Source organism: Phoenix dactylifera, unplaced genomic scaffold (genome assembly GCF_009389715.1).
Source record: "Phoenix dactylifera cultivar Barhee BC4 unplaced genomic scaffold, palm_55x_up_171113_PBpolish2nd_filt_p 000783F, whole genome shotgun sequence".
In the NCBI taxonomy this organism is placed as follows: domain Eukaryota; kingdom Viridiplantae; phylum Streptophyta; class Magnoliopsida; order Arecales; family Arecaceae; genus Phoenix; species Phoenix dactylifera.
This window is the reverse complement of record NW_024068153.1, coordinates 127,639-143,642: the sequence shown is the minus strand read 5'-3', so window position 1 is coordinate 143,642 and position 16,004 is coordinate 127,639. Positions and strand designations below refer to the sequence as shown.

The 16,004-nt window shown below is 41.6% G+C and overlaps 2 non-coding genes across 2 annotated transcripts; both read right to left on the bottom strand.

Moving 5' to 3' along the window:
• Positions 1–12,823: 12,823 nt before the first annotated feature.
• LOC120107175 lies at positions 12,824–12,929 on the bottom strand. Its single transcript, XR_005509095.1, has one exon. It is a non-coding gene; the product is annotated as a small nucleolar RNA R71 (small nucleolar RNA).
• A 2,770-nt stretch (positions 12,930–15,699) lies between these two features.
• Positions 15,700–15,805, bottom strand: LOC120107176. Its single transcript, XR_005509096.1, has one exon. It is a non-coding gene; the product is annotated as a small nucleolar RNA R71 (small nucleolar RNA).
• Positions 15,806–16,004: the final 199 nt, after the last annotated feature.

Sequence of the window (16,004 nt, the reverse complement as noted above, 5' to 3'; positions counted from 1 at the left end):
GACACAAGTCTGAATCCTTTGAAAAGTTCAAAGAGTTCAAGAATGAAGTAGAAAAACAAACTGGAAAACCTCTTAAGGCTCTTCGATCAGATCGAGGAGGAGAATACCTTAGTGGGGAATTCCGGGACTATCTCAAAGAAAACGGCATAGTCTCACAATGGACACCTCCGGGAACACCTCAACTCAACGGGGTGTCAGAGAGGAGAAATCGGACCCTATTGGATATGGTCAGGTCCATGATGAGCTTCACTGATTTACCTATGTTCCTTTGGGGAGATGCCTTACTCACAGCGATTTATTTATTGAATAGAGTTCCCTCTAAATCCGTTCCTACCACACCGTATGAGATATGGCATGGTAAGAAACCAAGTCTGGGTCATCTCAAGATTTGGGGATGTCCGGCCCACGTCAAGCGACTACAGGCGGACAAGTTAGAGGCTAGGACCATAAGTGCTCGTTTTATAGGATATCCTAAAGAGTATTTAGGATACAATTTTTACGTCTCAGAGGATCACAATGTGTTTGTGAGCCGTCATGCCATCTTCTTGGAAAATCAGTTTATCCTTGATAGAGGCAGTGGGAGGAAAATTGAGCTTGAAGAGAAAGTCTCTGAAAAGCAACGAGTCATGGATCCTATAGAACCTATTCATAAGGAGCCAGTACACGATGTCCCTCAACCACCTCGTAGATCTAGTAGAGTCTCCCATCCTCCCGATAGATACTTAGGTATACTTGAAGAGGATACTGAGGAAATGTTCCTAGTGGGAGATAGGGATCACATACAGGATCCCAAAACATACAACGAGGCGATATCTGATATCGATTCCGAGAAATGGCTGGAAGCTATGAAGTCAGAGATAGACTCCATGCATTCCAACCAAGTCTGGACCTTAGTAGATCCACCAGAAGGTATTGTACCTATTGGATGCAAATGGATCTACAAAAGGAAGATAGGTTCGGATGGAAAGGTAGAGACCTATAAGGCAAGGCTTGTGGCGAAAGGGTATAGTCAGCGCGAAGGCATTGACTATCAGGAGACCTTTTCACCTGTAGCCATGCTAAAATCCATCCGAACATTGCTTGCCATTGCAGCATTTCATGATTATGAAATCTGGCAGATGGATGTGAAAACTGCTTTCCTGAATGGATATCTTGATGAAGATATCTATATGGAACAGCCTTTGGGTTTCACTTCCAGTGATGGAGATCACAAGGTCTGCAAGCTGCAAAGATCCATCTATGGACTAAAGCAAGCCTCTCGGAGTTGGAACACTCGTTTCGATGATGCAATCAAAACGTTTGATTTCATCAAAAACGAGGAGGAACCATGTGTTTATAAAAAGGTTAGTGGGAGTACTGTCGTTTTTCTCGTACTGTACGTAGATGACATTCTCCTGATTGGGAATGATATTCCCATGCTAACCTCGGTCAAAGTCTGGTTGTCAAAAGAATTCTCCATGAAAGACCTTGGGGAAGCATCCTATATTTTGGGAATAAAGGTCTATAGAGATAGATCTAAAAGGATGCTTGGCCTGTCACAGAAAATGTACATAGAGGAGGTGCTGAAGAGGTTCAGCATGGAAAACTCCAAGAGGGGTCTCTTACCCCTAAGGCATGGAATTCATCTCTCCAAGAAGATGTGCCCCAACACATCTGAGGAGATTCAACGCATGAGCAAGATTCCTTATGCATCGGCAATAGGAAGCCTCATGTATGCCATGCTATGTACACGACCTGATATAGCTCTTGCTGTGAGTGTCACAAGCAGATATCAGTCGAATCCAGGTGAAGAACACTGGACAGCTGTGAAGAATATTCTTAAGTACTTGAGAAGAACTAAAGATTTATTCTTGGTTTTTGGAGGATCATCAGAGTTAAAGGTAGAAGGGTACACAGATTCAGACTTCATGACTGATGTCGATGACAGGAAGTCAACATCTGGATACGTGTTCTTGTGCAATGGTGGTACGGTGAATTGGAAGAGTTCTAAACAACCGATCATTGCTGATTCGACTATGGAAGCCGAATACATCGCCGCCTCTAAAGCTGCTAAGGAAGGCTTCTGGTTCAAGAAATTCATTGCAGAGCTGGATGTGATGACATCAGATGCCATAACACTCTACTGCGATAACAATGGCGCCATAGCCCTTGCTAAGGAGCCAAGGTCTCATCAGAAGTCTAAGCATATAGAGCGGCGCTTTCACCTCATACGCGACTATGTGGAGAAGAAATATGTAGAGGTGCAGAGAGTAGACTCCGCGGATAACGTGGCAGACCCTTTCACTAAGCAGCTGAGTCAGCAAAAGACTGAAGCCCACCTTGAGAAGATGGGCCTAAGATATATGACCAATTGGCTTTAGTGCAAGTGGGAGATTGTTAGATGTATGCCCTAGAAGCCAATTTGGCTGACACATTGTTGATTCTAGGGACATAATTTTGTACTTGACTATTTATTATTGAATAAATAAAAGGCATCTTTTTCATTCATATTGTTTATGTGTCTATGAATCGTCCAAGAAATTAATAAGATGATGATACATATTCTCAAGAGTTGAGAATTTGAGCCATGTATCATTGGTGATTAATTTCTAAATGCTCATGATCAAAGGATCATCACGAGGACGGTGATCGATCCGATCAGTGCACAGATCACTCTCCTTCTGGATGGACGAGACTTGAGTCCACAGTGTAGGGACACTGAAGTGATAGTGCAGGTGCTTGTTAGAGAACAAGGGTACTGAGCGTGACCAATACAAGAAGTCACTTGGATGTCTATCCACTCGTCAGTGACTTGCTTGATGTTGCAGTAGTGTGACTGGTCCTTTGACCTGCGGCGCTTCGGCTACTCACAGTGAGGTTATTGTAGTTTGACTGCACACATACATGGTCTCTAGCCATATGGGTCCATGCAGTGTAGATTGGCTGCAGTAAGTTCACTGTAGGAGTAGGGTATGCACCTATATGGAATCTATCGACCTTGATAGATAAGGAGAGATCCTATGTGATTTATAAGACTGAGTTCGTAAGACCTCGGCCGGGGCAGTATGCACAGTGGAGAAAGAGTTTTTCACTATCGAACTCGAGTCGAATAAATCTTGACATATGACAGACGATGGGATTTGACGAGTTGTCCATGACCTCCGTCCTGTAGGGATCCACGATAGTAGGACTGTATCACATGTTAACTGCACCTAGAGGTTCATCATTCCATTCTGCTGGGTAGCCACTACATGCTGCTAGGTGTCACTGGTGGATGGTGGGACTCATAGGGATTATCTTGATGATCGATAAACCCTAATGAGTTGAGTTGGAATCGTTCCAACCCATTGAAAGGAGTTTTCAATGATATAGTGATAGAGATCACAATATATCTCACTACCAGTCAGAATAGAACCTATGGGGTCACACACACTAGAAGTATTGACCGATCCGATGGTTGAAATCGTGATTAGGAATCACAAGAAATCAATTTGATTGATAAGAAGTTGAAGAAGGAAAAAGGAATTAATTAATTGGACTTGAAACAAGAATCCTACTTCGGGTAGGATAACTAGAGTTCTAATTGGATTAGGACTGGGATTCCTACTTGGAATAGGATTCCTCAATCCTAATGAGATTAGGAGTTTTGAATTAAAAATTGGATTCCTACTTGGAGTAGGATTCCTAGAAATCCTAATTGGATTAGAACTTCGGATTCAAGTAGAGTCCTAATTGGATCAGGACTAAAATTAAACAAATCCTAATTGGATTAGGATTCCTTAAGTCCAAATTAATTATTAATCTAATGAATCAACATGACTCCTAATTGGATTAGGATTGAAGAGTTCAATTGAGTCATGGTTCATTCAAGTCCTAATTGGATTAGGACTAGTATAGATTGAACCCAATTTGGCCAATCCTAATTAGATTAGGATTAAACCATGAGAGAGGCACCTAATCCTCTTTGGAAGAGGATTAGGTTAACCAAGTAAGAGGGGCATCAGCCCCTCTCATCTTGGATGGTGCGGATTGAAGGAGAGAGAGGGGCCGGCGCACCCCCCCCTTTCTTTCTTTGGAAAACCATCTAGGGCTCCTACTTTTGAGGAGCCCTTGATGGCTATAAGAAGCACCATGAGGCCGGCGCCCTAGGTATTGGAGCCATCCTCCTCTTGCTGCCGCCACCCTCCCCTCTCCTCTCTTGGTTCAGCCGCAAGCAAAGGAAGAGCAAGGTCCAAGCGTTGGCGTCTTCCTCTTCCTCCAATCCTTCTTCCAACGCAGGGAAAAGAAAGAAGGCTGCAGAAGCTGTGTTCTTCTTCCTTGAGTTCCTTCTTCTTCTTCCTCCTCTCAAGCACTTTCAAGAGTTGAAAGAAAGAGAAGAGATCAGCCATCAAAGGAGTCTTTGCAAGGGAGCTAGCACCCCGGGAAGACAAGAAAGCTTTGATCGGTTCTCTACTTCGTGTGGATACCCGTAGAGGCCGGACGTTTGAACGGCTTCAAACGAACCCTCTTCCAAAACCACGAATTCAGATTCGCGGTGATCATCTACCCGCGCAAGGTGAAGATTTGATCTTCCTATTAGTTCTAAAAGTTTTAATTCTTACCTAATTACGAAAGGTCTCGAAACAAGCGTTCATGCGATGAACGTCGAACCCGTGCATGCCGATTCCGCTGCCATCTGAAAATTTTTGAAATATCAGCGGCATGGGCGGGTTCCCAACATTAGAACCCGCCCATGCCGCAGAAAAAATTTTAAAAATTCAGACGCAGCGGAAGAGGCATGTGCGGGATCAACCGTTCATTGCATGAACGTTGTTCAAAAACCGTTCGTAGTTAGATAAGGATTAAATACTTTTGAAACATTAGGAAGATCAGATCTTCACCTTTGTGCGGGTAGGTGATCACCGCAACCTGATGATCGTAGTTTTGGAAGAGGGTTCGCTTGAAGCCGCACAAGCGTCCGGCCTCTACGGGTATCCACACGAAGTAGAGGACCGATCAAGATTTTCTTGTCTCCCCGAGGTGCTAGCTTCCTTGCAGAGACTTCTTTTGATGGTTGATTTCTTCCCTTTTAATCAACTCTTGATTATGCTTGGAAGGAGGAAGAAGAAGAAAGGATCTTTGAAGAAGAACCAAAGGCTAGACACAGCCTTTTCTTTTTCCTACGTTGGAAGAAGGAAGGGAAGGGGAGGAGGCCGCCAAGGCCTTCTCTTGTTCTTCCTTGCTTGCAGCTGAAGACCAAAGGGAGGAAGGGGGCCACAAGTTGGAGAGGAATAGGGCTTCAATGAATGCCCTAGGGTGCCGCCCACTTCTCCTTTTAAAGGCATGAAGGGCTCCTACAAGTTAGGAGCCCTTGACTTATTTCCAAGAGGGGCGTCGGCCCCTCTTTTCTTGCCGCACCAAGGAGGAAAAAGGGGAGGGGCGCAAGCCCCTCCCTCGCCCCTCCCTCTTGGTTAGCCCTAATCCTCCTTTGCGCCCCTCCCTCTTGGTTAGCCCTAATCCTCCTCTAAGGAGGATTAGGATGCCCTAATGTGGCTAAGCCCTAATCTAATTAGGCTTAGTCCAAGGGTAAACCAATTTTGGGTCTAATCTAGGTAAGTCCTAATCCAATTAGAACTTAAATCAATTTTGACTCAATTGAACTCTTCAATCCTAATCCAATTAGGAGCCTTGTTAATTTATTAGATTAATAATTAATTAGGACTTAAGAAATTCTAATCCAATTAGGATTTATTCAATTTTAGTCCTAATCCAATTAGGACTCTAATTTGAATCCGAAGTCCTAATCCAATTAGGACTTCTAGGAATCCTATTCTAAGTAGAAATCCAAATTGAATTCAAAATCCTAATCTAATTAGGATTGTAGGAATCCTACTCCAAGTAGGAATTCCAGTCCTACTCCAAGTAGGACTCCCAGTCCTAATCCAATTAGGACTCCAGAAATCCTACTCCAAGTAGGTTTCGTGTTTAAGTTCAATTAATTAATTCCCATTGTTCCTTCTTCAATTTATTATCAATCGAATTAATTACTCGTGATTCATAATCACTTTTCAACCATCGGATCGGTCAATACTTCTAGTGTGTGTGACCCTATAGGTTCTATTCTGACTGGTAGTGAGATATATTGTGATCTCTATCACAATGTCATTGAAAACTCCTTTCAATGGGTCGGAACGATTCTAACTCTACTCATTAGGGTTTATCGATCATCAAAATAATCCCTGTGAGTCTCACCATAGAATGATGAACCTCTAGGTGCAGTTATCGTGTAATATAGTCCTACTATCGTGGATCCCTACAGGATGGAGGTCATGGACAACTCGTCAAACCCCATCGTCTGTCATATGTCAAGATTCATTCGACTTAAGCTCGAGAGTGGAAAACTCTTTCTCCACTATACAATCTGCCCCGGCCGAGGTCTTACGAACTCAGTCTTATAAATCACATAGGATCTCTCCTTATCTATCAAGGTCGATAGTATAGGTGCATACCCTACTCCTACAGTGAACCTACTACAGCCAATCTACACTGCATGGACCCATATGGCTAGAGACCATGTATATGTGCAGTCAAACTACAATAATCTTACTGTAAGTAGCCGAAGCATCGCAGGTCAAAGGACCAGTCATACTACTACAACATCAAGCAAGTCACTGACGAGTGGATAGACATCCAAGTGATTTCTTGTTTTGGTCACGCTCAGTACTCTTGTTCTTAACAAGCACCTGCACTATTACTTCAGTGTCGCCACACTGTGGACTCGAGTCTCGTCCATCCATAAGGAAAACAATGTGTGCACTGATCGGATCAATCACCGTTGTTGTCGGATTCCTGTTTACCTAAAAATACGCTAAACAGATCGTTGTTAGAACCGACAAACAAAGTTTAATTTAATTTTACTCTTACCTTCTCTACTCAAAGAATAGTGATCGTAAGAGGTCGATCCACAGGAAGGCGATTGGAGTTGCATAAAAATTAGAACGTCCACTCGGATTTGAAACCGATTTTTGAATGATAAAGGAAAAACATTACTTCGGGGATGTGGAATGATTCTCCAGTCTATTAGAGAATATTTTCTATTTGAAAATAAACAAAGAAAAGAAAGAAAACTTGTAATTGAAATTTGATGCAGAGTAGGAGTCGATTTCTAAAGACAGAATATAAATTAAAATCGTCAATCGAACTGCAAAGATTTATTCCAAGATTATCTTAAAATTAAGAATTCTAGAATGCATATAATAAATTATAGAATATTAAATTAAAACTTAAACATGTATTGCATAAAAGAAAAATTAAAAGATTGCATTAAAAAAAATAGAAATTAACTTGAATCTAGAACAGGGATTGCATGAAAGAAAATTGATGGATTTCATAAAAAGAAAAACTGATTACCAATAAAAATGGAGATTAGAGGCCTAATACTCCTTCTATTTTGCAAATAAAATAAAGAAAAGAAAACAAAAAATAAATTACTTCTCTTTTCCCTCTCTCTCTCACGGTGGAACATAAAATACTCATTCCCCTTCTTTTTTTTTCTTTCTTCTTCCCCAAAACAGAGCTCCTCCTCTGTTTTTCTTTTGAACCCGCCGAGCACACCTTCTCCTCCTTGGACCCGCCGGCCACCACCTCCAGTGTGCCTCTCCTCCTTTCGTTCTCCCCTATTTATAGATGCCACAGCATGAAGAGGAGGAGAAACGGGCGAGCGTGATCTGTGGGGCGGATCCGGACGCGTCATCCATGAAAACGCCGGGAGGAGGTAACGGACGCGGGATCTCTGGGAGGAGGCGATCGTCCGGGTTGCTTGGATCATGGATGCAGACGGCTGGATGGATTGCGGAGGATGTGGAAGGAGCTGGGATGGATGCCACGGCTGTGAGGAGGACGTGGCCTTGCTTCTTCGGGTCAGGCTGGTGCGATCGCGGAAGGAAGGAGATGCGGGCTGAGGCGGAGGAGATGCTGCTGTGAGGAGCCGTTCACGGAAGAGATCCGGGCGCTGGGAGGAGGCTGGATCGCTGATCACGGCCGGCTGGGAACGTGATCGATGGGAGGAAGAAGACATGGATGTTGCGTCGGATGGAAGGAGCTGGATCACGGGCGAAAGCTTCGTGGACGGTTGCTAGGAGAAGAATGCGGAGGAGGGGCTGATCGTGGGATGATGCTTGGATCCGGGAAGAGCTGGGATGTCTTTTGCCCTCCTGAGATGGGAGCTGGGAGACACCAAGTTCCGTCCAATCAGTCATATAGATAAAATAAATAGTGTGATATGAAATTTGGCTTGTAGACGGACGGACTTAGTTCGTCACGGGTCATCTGTTCTGACTGGAGGTCAATTGCAAGTCTTTTAAGTCATGGGTCACCCAGCACCTCATAGTTATGATATGGCCAAATTAGATTTGCCCAAAATTCTTTTCCAAAAGCACAAAGAAATTGGACCCAATTCGGACCCAACCCCGACTCGGACCCGACCCGATCTTCAACCGGGTCGAATCTGGGAAGGGATCCTTCTGAAGTCAAATTTGTACTCAATGTGCATTTTATCTCTAATTTATGATAATCTGTGTCAAACCCAAATATAATATTAATCTAGTGAATTTATTATTATCCGTTAGCAATAACACTAATTTTAGTGACATGTAGGTCGCACTTTTGTGCTCTCATCACACCCCCCAACTAGCTTATTGCTAGTCTCTAGCAATTAACAAGCAAACGATAAAATGAGGGTACAAAAAGATGTAGTCTAACTTATGACTTTTTCCTTCTTTTTTTTTATAAATTGAAGCTAAATACACAAACTAATATATATACCCATTTTCGTAGGGAGTCACGATTGCACTTAGCACGTGCAACAAGCCTTTAAACTCCTAGGTTACCCTAGTGGACGAGTGTTATCTCGTGAGGGTTTGCAGTGAAGTTACCCACAAACTTCATCAGTCAGGGATTTCCAATTTTTAACTCAAAATTTGAACAAGTATTACTGTATGAACTTAGAATTGCAAGGACAATAAAGATTTATTGCTATCATATTTAAGCAGACTCTAACTCAAGTTCCATTACTCCCCATCTATCTGCTAACAAGTCAAGAATGTAGTGAGATGCAAGATAGTATCATATAAATGAGTGGCTTTCACTTACTTCCAACATGATCACTCTAATTTTCAAGACTTTCTAGAGTTAAATGATAATAAATACCCCATATTTATTTATTTATTTATTTATTTATTTTATTTTTTATTTATCAGACTGAATGCTAAGAAGAATGACTTGTGCAATATCTAGCCTTATTAAGCTTTCTAGCTGACCCATTGATAAGTGCTGAATAATTTATAATTTAGTTATCTTTTCATAGCACTTATCAATGTTCTTAAACTGATAAATACATATTTTACCATGAAATTGAATAAACAATGAAATAAATTTAAATTATGGTAAGAAGTAGATAATTCTTTTCTTAAAACCGACTCTGAACTTGTCTCTCTTCCGGTTGCGATCTTTCATGAAAACTACAAGAAAATATATAAGGAGGAGATTATGTTGACCTGAATTATTAACCTGATGGAGTTGCAATCAAGCTAAGGGTATAATTCAATGGGCTTTGGTCCTGGTTAGATTGAAAGTTATAATTGTATGGAAAAATATTTGATTAACCCTTTTATTAAGTCACGGTCTGATCTGGTTGAGTTCAATCTGAAGCAGTTTAGTAAGAATAAAATGACATTGGGCTCAAGAATAAGTTCAAGCAAATCAACGATCATGACCCACCTCAAACCTAAAGTCAATTCCCAACCAATGCCTTGCGTGCCTTCATATAAAATTTATAATTTAAACTATATATATATAATAAAATAAAATAATAAAATAAATAAAAATAATTTCGGAAAGAATTACTGGATTCACTGTTCATATGAACAGTGTCCCGTGAAAACACTGTTCATATGAACAGTGTTTTAAAAATATATATATAAATCAATAAAAAATAAATAAATAAATAAATAATAAAAAAAAACCCACTGTTTATCTTCTTCCTCCCGCTATCCCGCTGTTTATTCCTCCCGCTATCTATCCTTCCCAGCTTCCCAACCACGTGATCACCATGCGTGCGGCCAGTTCCTCCCGTCGATCCCGCCAGCGATGCAGATCCTCCACGCGGTGCAGCCGGCGACCAGCCCCTCCGCGATCACCGTGCGGGCAGCTAGCCTCCCGTTCCTCCGCCTCTTTCTCCGCCTGCATCCCCGCCTCCGTGCTGCCGTTCCGATCGTCCAAGACAGGCTCCCAGCATATCACGCCACGGATCCGGCCACCTTCTCCTTCGGCTCCTCCCAACGCGCCCGTTTCTCCTTCAGCCAGCGTCCCGGATGATCCGTTCCCACGGCCATCCAACTCCTTCCGTCCGACTGCAAGCATGATCCCAGCCCCCTTCCGAATTTGAGATCTTTTGCGTCCGTAAGCATCACGTGTCAACTCCATTCTGGAATCCCCAGCCTGTGATTCAGCCTCCCGCATCATGCCACGGATCACCTCTTCCGCAACCAGCCTGTGATCCGGCCCTTCATCTGCCTCCCGGCACCACGCCCCAAAATCAGCTGCCGTGATCCGCTCTTCCTTCTCTCCGCGTGCGCCAGACGGCTATAAAAAGAGGGCGTTCGGTGGCAGCAAGGGGGGGCCGGGGGGGGAGAGCTCGGTTTTGAAGAACAGAGGAGGCTCTGTTCGGGAGAAAAGAAATTAAAAAAAAAAAGAGAATGAAGGGAGGCTGGGAGCGGATCAATTAGTGAAAGAGAATGATGCGGATGGCGTGGAGCATCTCAGCAAGCCGATCAAAGTCACCGAGCATCATGAGTGGCTGAATCCTGGTTTAGGGGTTTGATGAAGCCATGGATGAGTATTTGTGTTGCATTTCTTTGATTTTTAGCGTTGTAAGACAGTTGCATACTCAATGAAATTATGATCTTAAAATGTCTTGTTTAATTTATGTAAGATGTTTATCTTGTAGAAAGTCTTTTGCATGAATTAATCTAGTTTATCGAAATTGAATCCAATACCTGTGGTTTGGAAGAGATTGCTATGCAACTATCGGATTTATCTTTGAGAAATTAATCATCAGATGAATCATGCTAAATAGGACAGACCATGCCTATCCTTAGAAAAGATGGTTTGTGCTAGGCTTAGATGACTCATACTGTGGGTTAGATTTCAGCTTTTTGTATGATTGCCCTAACTTGTAGTTAAGAGCAATCAGATCATACACGCATCTAAGTCATTGAAAGCATCACACTTACGAATCCATCGGTGGATTCTAGCCCTAAACACCTCTCTCCATAGATAATTCATACTACTACACCCATATTAATGATTAGTTTTCATCATTTACTCTAGCTTATCCCCTTTGAAGTAATTATTTAATTAGAAAAAATAACTTGTCTCCAATCCCTGTGGACCGACACCCGCAATCACTATCCTACAGGATACGTGCTATTGCGTGGTTTATTTTTGAAATTGAAATAACCGATCAATTTTTGGCGCCGTTGCCGGGGATTGCTAGCATAGTTATTTTTCTTACTAAAAAAATTTATTTAAAAATTAAAAAAAATTTCTTAAAAAAAAATTTCTATTATTGTTACTTTTCTTATCTTCTTTTTCTTCCTTACTAATTTTTATATACTACTTGATCAGGAATCGAGAAAAAAAAATCTGGGATGATCAAAAGGAGAACTGCCGGAAAAGAAATGCTGCAGAGGTTTGCAAAAAAAAAAAAAATTAAATTGCTGGGAAAAATTCCTTTGGTAACCTCTAAACCTTTCTTATTTAAATTAAGTATTAGCTTGAAATTTTGTGGTGATTGTTTGATTTTAATTTCCGCAAAAGTGTGAATGCATATTTGATACACATACACAAATTAATCCGCACATAGTAAGGGCAATCACCCCAACAAGATAAGAGCCGGATTTCATCACCGGACTCTTGCCCAATTTAGGTGAACTCAATCTCACATAGTGTCACTTTAATTAAAATCAATTAGACATTGGCTCCTAGGGACATTCGAGCTCAATAGGACGAAGATCACCGAAAGTTGCACCAATTTCGCTCTGTGGCTTAGTTGATGTCTAGGCAAGCTTTGTCCCTATAAGGGAGACAGTTCATCTGTTCGAGGCAAGTGGGTTTTAAGTGGGACCTTTGCGAACGCATCGTGACCCCTCCACTTACCTGGGAGCTTACCTGGTCAACTCGGTTCATTAGACCGGATTGGAGGCTTAGGTGCCCTCTTCAAACCAGTTAGGAGCTGTCTAGTGATTTTAGGACAAAGACTAGGATTGATATGCTTTTCTCTTTTTGCATGCTTGATTGATCGAGTACTAGTGTATGCACGGTAGTCGTTCTAGAGTACAAAACCTATTACCTTTTGACCCTGAAATAGAACGAACCCTTAGGAACATTCGAGCTAAGATCAAAACATTAGGATCATCCCCACCTCTTAAGATGGCTGAAGAACAACTCAAACTCCTGAGGGAATACTTTACTCCCACTATTTACACTTCCCCTTCTTGCATTCGATTACCTGAGGTAGCAGCTGTACAATATGAAATAAAGTCTAGTGTGATCCAAATGCTTCCATCTTTTTATGGGCTCACCAATGAAGATCCATATAAACACCTAGATGAATTCCTTGAAATTTGCACCACTGTCAAGATTCAGAATTTCACTGATGATGCTCTGAAACTTAGATTATTCCCCTTCTCCCTTAAAGATAGAGCCAAACAATGGCTGAATTCTTTAGAAGCTAACTCAATTCGTTCTTGGGATCAAATGCAACAAGAATTTCTTAAAAAATACTTTTCCATAGGAAGAACGAACCAGTTTAGACGTGCCATTACAATCTTCTCCCAAACTGAGGGAGAAGAATTTCATGAAACTTGGGAGAGATTTAGGGACCTAATCCGTAAATGCCCTCATCATCAAATACCTAAGTGGCAACTAGTGCAATGTTTTTATGACGGATTGACAGAACGAAACCGTCAGATGATCGATGCTGCATGCGGGGGCACTTTTATGCTTCAAAATGAGCATGAAGCATGGAAATTATTTGAAAATCTTAATGAAAACTCCCTCCACCATGCTTCATGTTCTCGTCAAGCACCCCCGAGTTCTCAAAGAAAAGGGACAATTTGTGAAATAAGTCATTCTATGGACCTGTCTAGCAAGGTAGATGCATTATCCCATAAGATTGACCAACTGATGATAGGTGGGCATTACATGAACTCTTCCCAAGCACAAGTGTGTACTATTTGTTCTAGCCCATCCCACCCTATTCATGAGTGCCCCTCAGCACCCCAATATCCCGAACTCGTGCAAGAACACATCAATGCTGCTCAAACACAGCCCAGACCGGGTAATGACCCATTTTCCAATACATATAACCCGGGATGGCGAAATCATCCAAACTTTTCTTGGAAGCAGCAAGCTTCGAACACAGCCCAACCCTATTCCCAAAATTTTCAAAATTCTCAGAATTTTCAAACCCAACAAAATATTCATCCCTACCGTCCCTCAACTCAATTTCAACACATTCTTCCTCCACCCCAAAGAAACACAGCCTTTGAGGAGAAAGTGTTGAACGCCCTTCAAGGTTTGGAAACCATTACACAATTAGTGCACTCTCATACGCAATCAATCGCCAAACTAGAATCCCAAATGGGTCAACTAGCTAATGCACTAAACAAGCGAGAGGAAGGAAAGCTTCCAAGCCAACCACTAAGTAATCCTAGGGGACAATACATGGCTCAAGAAAATCAACTAAATGCAATTCATCATGAACAAGCCAATGCTTTGACTACCCTAAGGAGTGGACGTGTAGTAGACAATAAGATTGGGGAGGACAACAATAAGGAAGATGAAGAAGAGGATAGAAATGTGTCAAATGAAAAACCTTCTTCTTCTTCACCTAGTCCACCTTCTGCCAAAACTCATATCCCAAAGGCCCCATATCCTGAAGCTCTTAATTCACCCTCTCCCTTTGGCAAAAAAAGAACTTCACTAGAGGAAATAATGGAGGTTTTCAAACAAGTGAAAATCAACCTTCCGCTTCTTGATGCTATTAGACAAATTCCCTCCTATGCCAAATTCCTCAAAGACCTTTGTACACAAAAACGAAAATCTAGGACACATGTGCCTAAAAAGGTCTTTCTAACTGATCAAGTGAGTTCTATTCTCCAACACAACACCCCTCTAAAATTCAAAGATCCTGGTGCTCCCACGATCTCCTGTGTCTTAGGAAATAATTTCATTGATCGAGCACTCTTAGATCTAGGGGCAAGTGTCAACCTTTTACCTTATTCAGTTTATGAGAAACTTGGTTTAGGTGAGTTAAAACCAACCTCGGTATCCCTTCAATTGGCTGATCGATCTGTAAAAATACCACGTGGGATAATTGAAGATGTTCTTGTCAAGGTAGACAAATTCTATTTTCCAGTAGATTTCATTGTCCTTGATATGGAACATGAACCTAATCCTAAGAAACAAATCTCCGTCATCCTTGGGCGGCCCTTTTTAGCAACAGCCGATCATCTTGATTTTCATCAAAAAAAAAGTTAAAAAAAAATAATAAAAAAATCATCATCTTTTAAAAAATAAAAAAATTAAATTGCTGGGAAAATTTCCTTTGGTAACCTCTAAACCTTTCTTATTTAAATTAAGTATTAGCTTGAAATTTTGTGGTGATTGTTTGATTTTAATTTCAGCAAAAGTGTGAATGCATGTTTGATACACATACACAAATTAATCCGCACATAGTAAGGGCAATCACCCCAACAAGATAAGAGCCGGATTTCATCATCGGACTCTTGCCCAATTTAGGTGAACTCAATCTCACATAGTGTCACTTTAATTAAAATCAATTAGACATTGGCTCCTAGGGACATTCGAGCTCAATAGGACGAAGATCACCGAAAGTTGCACCAATTTCGCTCTGTGGCTTAGTTGATGTCTAGGCAAGCTTTGTCCCTATAAGGGAGACAGTTCATCTGTTCGAGGCAAGTGAGTTTTAAGTGGGACCTTTGCGAACGCATCGTGACCCCTCCACTTACCTGCGAGCTTACCTGGTCAACTCGGTTCATTAGACCGGATTGGAGGCTTAGGTGCCCTCTTCAAACCAGTTAGGAGCTGTCTAGTGATTTTAGGACAAAGACTAGGATTGATATGCTTTTCTCTTTTTGCATGCTTGATTGATCGAGTACTAGTGTATGCACGGTAGTCGTTCTAGAGTACAAAACCTATTACCTTTTGACCCCGAAATAGAACGAACCCTTAGAAACATTCGAGCTAAGATCAAAACATTAGGATCATCCCCACCTCTTAAGATGGCTGAAGAACAACCCAAACTCCTGAGGGAATACTTTACTCCCACTATTTACACTTCCCCTTCTTGCATTCGATTACCTGAGGTAGCAGCTGTACAATATGAAATAAAGTCTAGTGTGATCCAAATGCTTCCATCTTTTTATGGGCTCACCAATGAAGATCCATATAAACACCTTGATGAATTCCTTGAAATTTGCACCACTGTCAAGATTCAGAATTTCACTGATGATGCTCTGAAACTTAGATTATTCCCCTTCTCCCTTAAAGATAGAGCCAAACAATGGCTGAATTCTTTAGAAGCTAACTCAATTCGTTCTTGGGATCAAATGCAACAAGAATTCCTTAAAAAATACTTTCCCATAGGAAGAACGAACCAGTTTAAACGTGCCATTACAATCTTCTCCCAAACTGAGGGAGAAGAATTTCATGAAACTTGGGAGAGATTTAGGGACCTAATCCGTAAATGCCCTCATCATCAAATACCTAAGTGGCAACTAGTGCAATGTTTTTATGACGGATTGACAGAACGAAACCGTCAGATGATCGAGGCTGCATGCGGGGGCACTTTTATGCTTCAAAATGAGCATGAAGCATGGAAATTATTTGAAAATCTTAATGAAAACTCCCTCCACCATGCTTCATGTTCTCGTCAAGCACCCCCGAGTTCTCAAAGAAAAGGG